Here is a 15,101-nt window from a genome sequence, read left to right on the forward strand (position 1 = left end):
TTTACAGTTTACTGATTCACACACCATGCAATTGTAATTATCAAACTATTATGAATCCAATCTCATCTAAAGGGGATATGTTAAACTTATATACATATATATTTACCTGAAGTAAGACATAGCAAATTCACTGCATTTCTAAATGTAATTTTTTTTAAGACTTACTTTCCTATGTGAAATATATTTTTCATAACCAAAAATATCATATTTTCAGCTGTTCGAAGCTTGTGTACAAAATCTAAAGTAAAAGACGCAAAAACGAAATAGCGCACATAGAACAGATCTACCGCTTCGTAGACTTGCTTTCAATGAGAATGACAGATCTATAACACATATTTCTATACGTCAAAAAGTCACATATTGCAGCTTTAATACATTCATACAATTTATTTCCTAGCTACAGAGGAACCCGGAATTATTTGGACTTTGCGGGTCTTACTCCTGAGGTTTTGTATTTCACAGAGGTTCTAATTCAAGTGACTGGTATCCAGCCTTTTCATTGATCAGGATGTTGCTGATGAGTGTGTGTGTGTGTGTGTGTGTGTGTGTGTGTGTGTGTGTGTGTGTGTGTGTGTGTGTGTCTGTGTGTGAGTGCGTGTGTGTGTGTGTGAGTGCGTGTGCGTGTGCGTGCGTGTGTGTTGGTCCCACCTCACGTTTTGCAGTAGTGTCCAGTCCCCTTGCAACCAGTCTAATCACTTAAGCGTGAATGATAGACTCAAGCATCATACCTAGTGGAACACATATTTAGCTATACAACTAAACAATATGAACAACATCAATATATTTGGCTTCAACTTCTTTAGCTTTTCCTATCATCTGATATGCATAACACAAACACATGTATTCGGCCAGAGACTTCACAGACAGTGTGCTGTTTCAAAACGGCAATGTTCATGTCATTTGTAAATGTATTGGTGGGACAACTGTATAACGTATTGAAGAAAAAATGTTTTTGACAGGTTTTTAAAAAACAAGTCAAATAAAAAGATGATGTGTTGTTATGCCTGATTGGATATGTTTTTAATAGAATACATTTGCTATTATTGTTACTATATCTGACAGTTTCTTGGCATGTACATACATTGCTTTATCTTTCCTCTGTATTATGCGGTTGACCTTTCACCCTGAATTTCTGCAGTGTGCCTCGTATGCATATTTCGCCATCCAAGAGTATGTAATTCAGTGAAGGAAATACTGTTTCTCGTACACTCACTCAATAAAGCCAGATCAATAAGAAAGCCTCTGAAGTGAGCACATTGACAAACCCGTTATGTATCGCCCGTTTTAATGGGTTCTCATGCGCAGGATATTCATCAACCCGTGCGGTGCTGCAGCCTGCAGGTATACAGCCCCCGTGGTATTTTGTAGCCCTGCCCTGTAATTACTTTGCAGAGAAGATGGCAAGGGAGAGGGGGACGGGGGAGGGGGAGAGGGGCGTTCAATATGCCTCGCTGCCGTGCCACTTGTGTGATGCTTGTTTGCTAAAGGTTTTCTTCCGTCATAAATCAGTCAGCATGAGGCTGAGGAACTACATGCCTGGCACACCAGAACGATTTTCATCTTTGTGCACTCATATATGAGTTGTGACTGGTTAAAATTACCAACCGAGCCAACCCCTGCGAAGGAAAACTTCTCAACAATTAGACTCCTATTATAATGTATCTGTCTCCTTTTCACATGGACACTCTTCTTCAGCAGGGTGGTACAGCATGATCAGGGGCTCGACTGCTTTTAAACAACAGTGATCTTGAGGAAATTCGACCTTTGTGAACTGGAGACAGCACTTAATCGTCAACCCAACAACACTCTGAAACTGACACTGGAAGCAAACTCTTCTCAAGTACAAAATATGCTTTGCATCATCTGGTCCCATTAGTTTCTAAATGTATCAGGGATCTAAATGGCCACCTCTGCCACCTTCAATAAAGTCTCCTAAGTAAACGCCAACACATTTCTTCTTGAGACGGGTCCAGGTCACAGCTCAGTAAACGCCATACACAGTTAATGAGTCAAACAAGCTGCTGATTCAAGGTGAAGTTTGCGAATGCCATTTTGTATGCTTTCTAAAAGATACTATCTCGGCAATTGTGCCATCTTTGCTTTGCAGAATTGAAATACAACAGGACCCAAGGTCAACCATCCAGCTTTAGGACATCAGCTTTTTATTTCCAGCTTATCTGCAATTTCCAGGCTCCATTAGATACAGAAAGTCCTCAACCTTCAGTCATATTGTTTCTTGCCACTGAATGCTCAGGGACTGTCAATAGACTTTATTTTGGATATCAGTTGTCCCGAGATACAATTCAGACAATGTCTTTATGACAAACATGTCCTTCAAATCAGAGGCATTTATAGACCCTCCATGTTTCAATTAAATGTTGAACTTGTGTTTTACAGTATAGAACTACGCAGTTTCTTCAGTTGGGATTTGCAAACTGGAATCTCACCTTTAATTTAAACGGATGCAGTTTGACTACAGAACTGTGGCTCAATCTAGCACATGCACCCACAGTGTGGTACAATGCCTGTGTCACTGTGTTCATTGTCTTAGAATGACAAGAGACAAGGGTGTGATGTTGACTATAATGGAGGGGTTTTAAACACTGTCAACATTTACAATTTCATTCACCAATCATTTCCATCCATTTCAAACAAACAGATTACAGTCTGCGTATGTTAATGAGAGACATTTATCAAAAGGCACATCCCACTGGGTACAAACTGGTTGAATCAAAATTGTTTCAATGGAATGTGTCAACGTATTGTGACATGGAATCTGCGTGGAAAATACATTGGATTTGAAAAAGTCATCAAAGCGGTTGTTTTGAGGGTGAAACTTGTTTTGAGGGTGATTATGTCATCATGGCAACCAAATATCAGCGTAGACAAACCTTTTATAAAATATATTTAATGTTCACCTTTAAAATATATGTCATGCTCACCTTTAAAACAACGTCAGATCTTCAGCACTATATCCACTATCAGAAGAAAAAAACGTCCTACAAGAGAATTGATATATTAACAGCGACTCTTTGGTCTCCCATCCAGGTTGTTAAGCCCAGCCCTGTTTAGCTAAGATATGTGTCACTGACCATTGCCAATGTGCTATTGTGAGAATAATTGTTGAGAGCTCTAACATTTAAAACTAAACAGATTCACTGTTGCTGTCAAAGTCATTCCATAAGAGTAGGCTTTAACAGAGCAAATGAAACGTGACCATATTTTATCACTTACAGTATATCATCAATGTTGCTATTTAGACCTATATAGCATTTGCACAAGTCATCAACAGCAATTGTTTCATTTCAACCCGGAATTCAACCAGAAATAGACAATACAATAGGCCTAGGGATTCAAGCTCTGGTTGATTTCAAATGTAATGATTGGTTTAAATAATGGTTGAAAGCACAGGGATAGACATTTGGGTGACAGCTAAACCACAAATCCGACATTGTTTTCCATTTGAATTTGGTTGGGCTTTTAGATGGTTGAAAGAAGAGTGAATACACATTGGAAATTCAACTATCTTTTGGCTGTCTTTTTGAATGGGTGAATATAGGTTGTAATTTCATTGATCGACATCTCAACCAAATATGACCCAATTACCCACGTTGAAATGACATAGTGTGCCCAGTGGGATGCTTGTTATCCCAAAGGAGAGGGAGGAATTGCAGCACATATGCTACTTCAAGCTGATATCTTATTAGTACCACAGCCACTTCCCTCACATGTGCCATTTAATTATCTTGTCTGAATTTTAAAGATGATCATTTCACAATTGCACACAACTTTTCTCATAATCCTGCCATGTAACATGTTTGACATGATAGCATCTCAGATATCTATTTTCCATAGCAGGCCTAATCCTATTCCTCATCTGTATGAGATCAGATGAAACATGAAGTAAAGCACATAAGGTATTATGCCCCCTACATTAATATGTAAAAAAATATATTTGATTCTTATAGATTCCAGCCGGTGTTATTGCATAATTTACCAAGACACCTCTTGGTGACGAGGCTGACTTGGACTATGCTGGTCTCACTCAAAACCTCTTGGTTTGTCTACATACTAGTCAATACTCATTGCAAACACAACTCATGACATCATATTGTAGCCATAACTGGACTCAAAGTCATCAGTACTATAAACTATAATACCAACAGATCTTAACCTCTTCACAAGATCGTTGGTGTTGTATTGAGGCTGTGATCGCTGCAGGTCCTATGCTTCTCTGCGTGATGGTCCCTCAGGCCAAGGCCCCGTACTGATGCTCTCACAGCAGCACCAACCCACTTCTGGGTTAGACCAAATGGGACTCCATGACCTCGCAGCTGCCAATCCAACACCAAAAGGTTACTACAAAAAAAGAAACGTCCATTTTTCAGGACCCTGTCTTTCAAAGATAATTCATAAAAATCCAAATAACTTCACAGATCTTCATTGTAAAGGGTTTAAACACTGTTTCCCATTCTTGTTCAATGAACCATAAACAATTCATGAACATGCACCTGTGGAACGGTCGTTAAGACACTAACAGCTTACAGACGGTAGGCAATTAATGTCACAGTTATGAAAACTTAGGACACTAAAGAGGCCTTTCTACTGACTCTGAAAAACACCAAAAGAAAGATGCCCAGGGTCCCTGCTCATATGCGTGAATGTGCCTTAGGCAGCTGCAAGGAGGCATGAGGACTGCAGATGTGGCCAGGGCAATAAATTGCAATGTCCGTACTGTGAGATGCCTAAGACAGCGCTACAGGGAGACAGGAGGGACAGATGATCGTCCTCGAAGTGGCAGACCACGTGTAACAACACCTGCACAGGATTGGTACATCCGAACATCACACCTGTGGGACAGGTACAGGATGGAAACAACAACTGCCCAAGTTACACCAGGAATGCACAATCCCACCATTAGTGCTCAGACTGTCCGCAATTGGCTGAGAGAGGCTGGACTGAGGGCTTGTAGGCCTGTTGTAAGGCAGGTCCTCAAAAGACATCACCGGCAACAACGTTGCCTATGGACACAAACCCACCGTCGCTGGACCAGACAGGACTGGCAAAAAGTGCTCTTCACTGACGAGTCGCGGTTTTGTCTCACCAGGGGTGATGGTCAGATTTGCGTTTCTCGTCGAAGGTATGAGTGTTACACCGAGGCCTGTACTCTGGAGAGGGATCAATTTGGAGGTGAAGGGTTTGTCATGGTCTGGGGCGGTGTGTAACAGCATCATCGGACTGAGATTGTTATCATCGCAGGAAATCTCAACGCTGTGCGTTACAGGGAAGACATCCTCCTCCCTCATGTGGTACCCTTCCTGCAGGCTCATACTGACATGACCCTCCAGAATGACAATGCCATCAGCCATACTGCTCTTTTGTGCGTGATTTCCTGCAAGACAGGAATGTCAGTGTTCTGCCATGGCCAGCGAAGAGCCCGGGTCTCAATACCATTGAGCCCGTCTGGGAACTGTTGGATCGGAGGGTGAGGGCTGGGGCCATTCCCCCCAGAAATGTCTGAGAACTTGCAGGTGCCTTGGTGGAAGAGTGGGCTAACATCTCACAACAAGAATGGCCAAATCTGGTGCAGTCCATGAGGAGGAGATGCACTGCATGCAGCTGGTGGCCACACCAGATACTGACAGTTACTTTTGATTTTGACCCCCCCTTTGTTCAGGGACACGGTATTCAATTTCTGTTAGTGACATGTCTGTGGAACTTGTGCAGTTTATGCCTCAGTTGTTGAATCTTGTTATGTTCATACAAATATTTACACATGTTAAGTTTGCTGAAGATAAACAAAGTTGACAGTTAGAGAATGCTGTTCTGTTTCTTTTTTTGTCGAGTTTAGTTGGCAGTCTGGCTAGATGACTTTAGCCTGGCTAAAAACATAGCAAGCTAGCTAGCCTTTTTAGCTTCCCACCTCTCCATGTCAAATAAGGCATGTCTCACACTCAATCATCAGGTATTACAAGGAGCTTCCCCTTTTGTGATGAAAAACGACATTGCAATACCGAATCTTGCGTCTGCGTAGAGTTTGTAGAAGCTTAAGACATTCCACTAAGAGGCCCTATTGAGGAGGATACTGATGTCGTACGGATGCTAGGGCCGCTACAGTATTGTGGTATTGTAACTGCAGATTTTGGCATGCTGTTGTACCATATGTTTCTTAGCTCTGTCCACAAAGCATGACTGGTCTCTTTGATTACACTTTACACATAGTTAACCATTTACCCAGAGCATCTGGGTTTGAGCACGCCAGTATGTCATGCTTAGGTAATTTCTCTACAACATGCAGCGCATCTACTGCAAACAATTCTGAAACAAAGCATGGATGCGTCCTACAAGACAGTCATGTTTTCGTTCATCTTCAGTATGATTCCTTATTGTGTAGTACTTTTTAATCACTTTTTTTCCAACAAGAGAATAATGCTTTGTTGCTTTGCCCAGGAAATCACCAGTTACCATGCCGGATTAAAGGTACTATGTCTTCGCAAAGTTATGCACGAGTTTACTTTAGTTCTACAACTACATTGACAACCTATCACCACCAGTAGACTCATCATCATCCTCCTCCTCATCATCATCATAAGCATCACCACTTACAGTGTCTTCAGAAAGTATTCACACCCCTTGACTTATTTCACATTTTGTTGTGTTTCAGCCTGAATTCAAAATGGATTAAATATATATTTTATCTTTACATAAGTATTCACACCCCTAAGTCAATACCTTGTAGAAGCACCATTGGTGGCGATTACAGCTGTAAGTCTTTCTGGTTAAGTCTCTAAGTGCGTTGCACACCTGGATTGTAAAATGTTTTCCCATTTTTATTCTTTAAATTCTTCAAGCTCTGTCAAGTTGAGTGTCGATTTCTGCTAGACAGACATTTTCAAGTCTTGCCATAGATTTTAATGCCGATTTAAGTCAAAACTGTAACTAGGCCACTCAGGAATATTCAATGTTGTGTTGGTAAGCAACTCCAGTGTAGATTTGGCCTGGTATTATAGGTTATTGTCCTGCTGAAAGGTATATTTGTCTCCCAGTGTCAGACTGAACCAGATTTTCCTCTAGGATTTTGCCTGTGCTTATAGCTGTATTCGGTTTATTTTTATCCTAAAAAACTCCTTAGTCCCTGGCGATCACAAGCATACCCATAACATGATGCAGCCACCACCATGCTGGAAAATATGAAGAGTGGTACCCAGTGAATTTCTTGTGTTAGATTTGCCCCAAACATAACGCTTTGTATTGAGGATTTTAAAAAAAGTGTATTTGTTTGCACATTTTGTTGCAGTTTTACTTGAGTTTTTTGTTTTGTTTTATGTATTTATTTAACCTTTATTTAACCAGGTAGGCCAGATGAGAACAAGTTCTCATTTACAACTGCGACTTGTGCCTTGATGCAAACACAATGCGTGTTTTGTAATATTTTATTCTGTACAGGCTTCCTTCTTTTAACTCTGTCATTTAGGTTAGTGTTGTGAACTAACTACATTGTTGTTGATCCATCCTCAGTTTTGTCCTATCACAGCCATTAAACTCTGTAACTGTTTTAAAATCACCATTGGCCTCATGGTGAAATCCCTGAGCGGTTTCCTTCCTCTCCGGCAACTGAGTTAGGATGGACGCCTGTATCTTTGTAGTGACTGGGTGTATTGATACACTATCCAAAGTGTAATTAATCATTTCATCATGATCAAAGGGATATTCAATGTCTGCTTTTATTCTACCAATAGGTGCCCTTCTTTGCAAGCCATTGGAAAACCTCCCTGGTCTGTGTGGTTGAATCGGTGTTTGAAATTCACAAACACAGATTCAGGGACTTTACAGATAATTGTATGTGTGGGGTGCAAAATCATGTTAAACACTATTATTGCAAATGTTCACTCCTGAACGTATTTAGCCTTGCCATAACAAAGGGGTTGAATACTTACTGACTCAAGCTTTTCATTTTCGTTACTTAGTAAACATTTCAAAAAAACCTAATTCCACTTTGACATAATGGGATAATGTGTGTAGACCTGTGACACAAAATCAAAATGTAATCCATTTTAAATTCAGGCTGTAACACAACTACATGTGGAATAACGTCAAGGGGTGTGAATACTTTCTGAAGGTACTGTATGTCTTTTTCCAATGGCAATATCGATCAGGACAGCTTCGTCTCCTCCACTCCTTACCGTCATGAGAAGCTGTAATTCTTTTCAGTATCCGCAGCACGATCTCACTCTCTTCCACAAATAACCAAGCTAAGGCAACTTGCATACAAAATAGCTGACTCAATCTTCAAGCTGCATAATCAAGATAAGAAAGACAGGGACAGGAGAAGGAGATGCGGGATGCTAATGTGAGGCAAAGCTCCAGCGACAGTAGCTATGAAACTGTGTGAGGATGTTTTAAAATCGTCAAAACTCTCTCGGTTTAGCTGCAAACATCAAGTTAGGTTGCTCATCCCAACACTATTTACAAAGACGTGGAAAGTAAATGGTGTCATGAAAATGAGGGGTAAACAAGAGGAAGAAAAAAAACATAGATTTGTTTTAATTATTGTCTTCGTAGCCTACTGTCTTTATGTATACATGTGTCGTTCAACATATTGATACAATGCACTTGTGCCATGCGCCAGGTGAGCGCGTAATAGATGAGTATACCTTTTATTTTACTTGTCAACTGTGTAAGCCGAGGGTTTACGCACCACTATACGCAACAGCTCAAGCTGTTGTCGTAATATGTTTGGCTGAGTATCAGCTGAGCATTAGGCTCTTGTCATGGCAACCTTTGTAAGCGAACCACACTTTCTCAGCCCTCATGCAAATAAGGCCTACTCAATATCGTGAATCAATTTAGAATTTCATTATCAATGCCACACATTCATCAAAGTGGTGCAGTTGATCCACAAAAATAATGCAATATACAATATTTGCATATTGGTAAAAAAGAAAAAGAAAAAAAAAGAAAAAAAGAAGAAGATTTGCACAAAAAAAGACGTGTAGAAAGATATTGCAACAATATTTGTAAACAATATTTACAAACACCTAGGCTATACAATATACATTTGCATACAAGATGAATAGCAAAGACGCCTTATATTCAACCAAGTAGGTGTAGGCTGCACCCCCTGCCCCATACACTAGCTCTGCCTATATCCATAGAGGGTCATATTGTTGTTTGTATAGGTCTGACTTCAACCGTATGAATTATGTGACGACGGATTTGAATCACAGGATAAAAACAAATATTTTGTCGTTGAATAAAATCAACTGCAATCCAAAATCTCTGAGATAATTCAATCATCTGATGTCACTTTTATAGGGATAAATCCATACCCTAATTTAGCCTGCCTGGGTGTTTATATACGTCACAAACCCTTATTTCACATGAATTACAAAATGTATTACCATGCTCAGAGGCATGCAACTAAGAGTCTACATAGTCACCGATTAATTATACCTGCGATATTTAACTGCACATGGTGCAGCAATATGTTACAGTAGGCTAAGTATTTATGTGTACTGTAGGGTATGTCATGTAGACTCACCAGTACAGATTAGCCCTGTTGACTGGGTCAGTTCCTCGTGTCCTCACGGACCAGGCGCGCCTAGCACATCGGGCTGTACTCTGGATGCCATACAGTATGTTGCTTATTCTGTAACCTACAATCCTGCACGCAAACTCAAATTCTGAACGTTTAAGACCTCTGAGAAATTATCCGATAAGGTGTCGCCTTGACGTCAGCAAGGATCTGCGCACTAGTGTACATTTAGCAAATTCTTCATAATTTAATTAAATAGGAAAGTAACACAGTTGTCATATAATTCTCAGAAACCCCATGAAGCGAAGCCATGAGAGAAATATCTTCTATGGTTCAAGGCGAACTCTAGCGGTAAAGAGGGTCCGTTCGCTGTCCATGGTGCTGAAATGCATTTCAGACAATAGTGGCTACTTCAATGTTGGCGTCCCTTTTACTTTTGCATTCCAATTGCATATTACATACAATGAACATTAAATGAGATAAGATAAAGATGTTTGGAGGATGGCAACCCTGATTTTCTATTTAGTCAATATGGTTGTGTATTTCTCTATATGGGACAGATTATTATAAACCTGGCTATATCAAATAACTTAGAAACCACTCTACGTGAATATTATTTTTAACGTGCTACAGTTTAAATATCTAGATTTGTTCGTTCACTGATAAAATAAACACATTCCAAACCACTTAAACTATGCATGTCATCATAAAGGCGTGTGCAAAATGTGTTTAAGTTTTATGCATGGATATGCAACTTCAAACCAGGTCTACATTTTCTACAGCTAACTCAAGGATAAGTGATATGCTACAATGTGTTGCTAACACACGTAGCCATTGGAATATGGCTCATGTGTGAAAACTATTCTCGCTAATAACATGCGATCACTTTTACATCGTTGACTTTCAATGTACTGTGTCGATATTTAAAGACACGACTACAACGTGTACGTTGAATATGTTAGAGAATTAAGTCGTATTGTGTCTACTGCGGCATTGAAGCGTATTAGAGTACAGCATTCCTCCACTAACCAGAAACATTTAAGCGCTTACCTGCTTACAACAGCGGAGCAGAATCCCTCTAGCCTTTCCCGATCAAAAACTGGAACCCTATGTCACCATGAACCCCAAGACATTTTCAAGGAGGCAGCAGGTTTCTGATGAAAAATCCAGGGTCCTGTTGGTCTCGGAATACAAGAAATGCAGCTCCTCACTGCGTCAAGCACAAGCCTCAAAGATCCATTAAACAGTGAGTGATTAATTCAAGCCAGAGAGCCCTGATCGAAATCTCTTTCACTCCTTGCCTTTATGTATTCCGAACAGGAGTCGGGAGTTTCCATTATGCCGCGACAGGGCTCATTTTTTCAATCATATCGGGGCTGACACCACGTTTTAACCATAATCGGCGGGTTATTATTTCAGTTGGGAAGCTCAGTGGAGAACTATGAGACAGGAGAAGAAGCATGTTGATCCTCAAACCCAGTTGGGGTGAAGATAAATCTCATAATAAGATTGTTTGTCACCGCAAGTCTATAAATGGTGGAGTTCAACACAGTCTGAAGGGTAATTGTAAATCCTTTTGTTGAAGTGTGCCACTGCACCTCTAAATATAGTATAGATCAGCCATATATATCACAGGGCCTACATATTTAACCTGGCCTCACAACATGTTCATGTAGAAAAATATTTGTTCTATGGTGGAACTTCATCAAGATAATGTTGATAGGCATGGTTCACTTGTATGCAAACATGGCACTTATTCAAACATTATTTACCTAAATACTTAAAGGGACACTGTTTTGCAATAAGTATATATTTTTAATAAATCAATTACATCATATTTTTTCTTAATTTTGTCAACTTGGCAGAAAGATAAGCTGGTATAGCTTTCCAAAATACAAACACAAATGTATTGAAATTGATATAAAGACGTTGAAATGAACTGTACATTAAGACCACCCAGTATTACTTGGGCCATGCCATAACAACCACAGGTCGTTCAACTCCTGAAGCTGGATATTGGCAGCCGTTGATGCCCATGAGAGCTCTTACATTTGATTTATAGAGAGTGCAGCCTGATGGCCTCTATGGTGACGTAGGCTGGATGGGGGATGACCGGTGTGGCCGGCTGGCCAGGCTGCAGATGCTTGTCTGTCAGAGTGAGGGAGTGGGCTTGTGAGGAGCTGGCGCAGGAGGCTGCATTGCCCCTGTCTCATTGCAGCACTCAGGCTCTGGACATACTGTAGGCAGGCGGACGGCCGGGCAGCATGGTTCTGCTGCTGCAGCACTGGGGTTGGCAGGAGCACAGTGTCACTCTCACTAATATCTTTATGATACTGGGGGAGGCCTGCTGCTGTGCTGTGCTGGGTTTCCCTGGCCCTGGCTGTTGCAGTGCTGCCTAGCTGCCTGGATGTCTTTGGGCCTGGTGCAGCAGCTCCACACGCCCCACTCCTCAGTCAGGCATCAGGGGCTACAGCTCTCTCTCTCTGAGACATTTGGGTTATTCCTCCATCCTCCCTTGGCCTCCAGTAAAAACAATTTATTCTGTTTCAGCAGGCAGCACTAATTAATTTAGGTTGTAACCTGCCTAGGTTGAACTTGGGATGACTCCCCCCCCACTAATCACAAACAACTACAAACAACATACCCAATTCTGTTTGTTATCTCTGCACAGTCCATCAAAACCTACAGTACAGGAGCTGTGCTGTATCTTTTCAATGTTAATTTATTTCCCACAAAAAATGCCTTTGATCATAACCAAAGTGAATGGACTGTCAACCAAAGTCTGCAGGGCAGCTAACAGTAAACATGGCACTAACATCAGATGAATGAAGAAGTAGATGTCAATGCTAGTGTATCTGGATCTGAACAGTTTCAAATGATACATCATATGAACAGGAACTTTCTGTTCTATACTGGTTCTGTTTTATTCTGTGACGGAACAAATGGGATTGTAACGGTTTTCTTGATGAGAAGGAGAGTCGGACCAAAATGCAGCGTGTAGATTGCGATCCATGTTTTAATGAACAAACGTAAAACACGAATCAATGCAAACACTACAAAATAAAGAACGTGATGACTGTAACGAAAACCTAAAACAGCCTATCTGGTGAAAAACACATAGACAGGAACAATCACCCACAAACACACAGTGAAACCCAGGCTACCTAAATATGGTTCCCAATCAGAGACAATGACTAACACCTGCCTCTGATTGAGAACCATATCAGGCCAGACATAGAAATAGACAAACAAGACATCCAACATAGAATGCCCACCCAGTTCACGTCCTGACCAACACTAAAACAAGGAAAACACACACGAACGATGGTCAGAACGTGACAGTACCCCCCCTCCAAGGTGCGGACTCCGGACGCACAACTTAAACCTATGGGGGAGGGTGTGGGTGGGCATCTGTCCGCGGTGGCGGCTCTGGCGCTGGACGTGGACCCCACTCCATAACAGTTTTAGTCCACCTCCTTAGCGTCCCTAGATAGGTTACCCTCCTTAAAGACCGCTCGGGACAGAGGGGCAGCTCGGGACAGAGGTAGCTCGGGACTGATGGGTAGCTCAGCACTGAGAGGAAGCTCAGCACTGAGAGGAAGCTCAGCACTGAGAGGAAGCTCAGGCAGGTGGTTGGATCCGGCAGATCCTGGCTGGCTGGCGGTTCTGGAAGATCCTGGCTGACTGGCGGATCCGGAAGAGTCTGGTCGACTGGCGGATCCGGAAGAGTCTGGTCGACTGGCGGATCCGGAAGAGTCTGGTCGACTGGCGGATCCGGAAGAGTCTGGTCGACTGGCGGATCCGGAAGAGTCTGGTCGACTGGCGGATCCGGAAGAGTCTGGTCGACTGGCGGATCCGGAAGAGTCTGGTCGACTGGCGGATCCGGAAGAGTCTGGTCGACTGGCGGATCCGGAAGAGTCTGGTCGACTGGCGGATCCGGAAGAGTCTGGTCGACTGGCGGATCCGGAAGATTCTGGTCGACTGGCGGATCTGGAAGATTCTGGTCGACTGGCGGATCTGGAAGAGTCTGGTCGACTGGCAGATCTGGAAGAGTCTGGTCGACTGGCAGATCTGGAAGAGTCTGGTCGACTGGCAGATCTGGAAGAGTCTGGTCGACTGGCAGATCTGGAAGAGTCTGGTCGACTGGCAGATCCGGAAGAGTCTGGTCGACTGGCAGATCTGGAAGAGTCTGGTCGACTGGCAGATCTGGAAGAGTCTGGTCGACTGGCTGCTCTGGCTGCTCCATGCTGACTGGCTGCTCCATGATGACTGGCAGCTCTGGCTGCTCCATGCTGACTGGCTGCTCCATGCTGACTGGCAGCTCTGGCTGCTCCATGCTGACTGGCTGCTCTGGCTGCTCCATGCTGACTGGCTGCTCCATGCTGACTGGCGGCCCTGGCTGCTCCATGCTGACTGGCGGCCCTGGCTGCTCCATGCTGACTGGCGGCCCTGGCTGCTCCATGCTGACTGGCGGCCCTGGCTGCTCCATGCTGACTGGCGGCCCTGGCTGCTCCATGCAGACTGGCGGCCCTGGCTGCTCCTTGCAGACTGGCAGCTCTGGCGGCTCCTTGCAGACTGGCAGCTTTGGCGGCATCCTGCAGAAAGGCAGCTCTGGCGGCTCCTTGCAGACTGGCAGCTCCTTGCAGACTGGCAGCTCTATGCAGACTGGCAGCTCCTTGCAGACTGGCAGCTCCTTGCAGACTGGCAGCTCCTTGCAGACTGGCAGCTCCTTGCAGACTGGCAGCTCCTTGCAGACTGGCAGCTCTATGCAGACTGGCAGCTCCTTGCAGACTGGCAGCTCTATGCAGACTGGCAGTTCTGAACAGGCGGGAGACTCCGGCAGCGCTGGAGAGGAGGAAGGCTCTGGCAGCGCTGGACAGGCGAGGCGCACTGTAGGCCTGATGCGTGGTGCTGGCACTGGTGGTACTGGGCCGAGGACACGCACAGGAAGCCTGGTGCGGGGAGCTGCTACCGGAGGGCTGGGGTGTGGAGGTGGCACAGGATGGGTTAGACCGTGAAGGCGTACTGGAGATCTTGGGAGCGGTGCTGGCACAGGACGTGCAAGGCTAGGGAGGTGCACAGGAGGCCTGGTACGTGAGACTGGCACCATCTTCACCAGCCGACTAGCACGCACCTCAGGACGAGTATGGAGCGCTGACCCAGGTGCCATCAAATCCCCGACACGCTCCGTCGGGCGAATTCCATGTTTAAAACACCAACACAGCAACTCCCTCATTTCTCTCTCCTCCAATTTCCCCATTAACTCCTTCACAGTCTCTGTTTCGCTCACCTCCAACACCGGCTCTGGTTCTGGTCTCCTCCTTGGCTCCTCACGATAAACAGGGAGAGTTGGCTCAGGTCTGGCTCCTGACTCTGCCACACTCTCCCTGAGCCCCCCCCCAAGAAATTTTTGGGGCTGACTATGGGGCCTCCGTCCGCGCCGCCTTGCTTGCTTCGCAAACTCCATTCTCCTATATCCTTCCGCGCACTGCTCCATCGAATCCCAGGCGGGCTCCGGCACTCTCCCTGGGTCGACCGCCCACCTGTCTATCTCCTCCCAAGAAGT

At 43.8% G+C, this 15,101-nt stretch overlaps 1 protein-coding gene across 1 annotated transcript in view; it reads right to left on the reverse strand.

Moving 5' to 3' along the window:
* The window catches only part of LOC110486300 (protein ELFN1), a 94,067-nt gene extending 83,170 nt beyond the window's left edge, over nucleotides 1-10,897 (reverse strand). Inside the window, exon 1 of the mRNA XM_021557782.3 lies at nucleotides 10,586-10,897. The gene's annotated coding sequence lies outside the window, so the exon portion shown is untranslated. The remainder of the gene's footprint in view (nucleotides 1-10,585) is intronic.
* Between the last annotated feature and the right edge of the window lie 4,204 nt (nucleotides 10,898-15,101).

Source organism: Oncorhynchus mykiss, chromosome 13 (genome assembly GCF_057628025.1).
Source record: "Oncorhynchus mykiss isolate SJ-2025 chromosome 13, ASM5762802v1, whole genome shotgun sequence".
Lineage (NCBI taxonomy): Eukaryota > Metazoa > Chordata > Actinopteri > Salmoniformes > Salmonidae > Oncorhynchus > Oncorhynchus mykiss.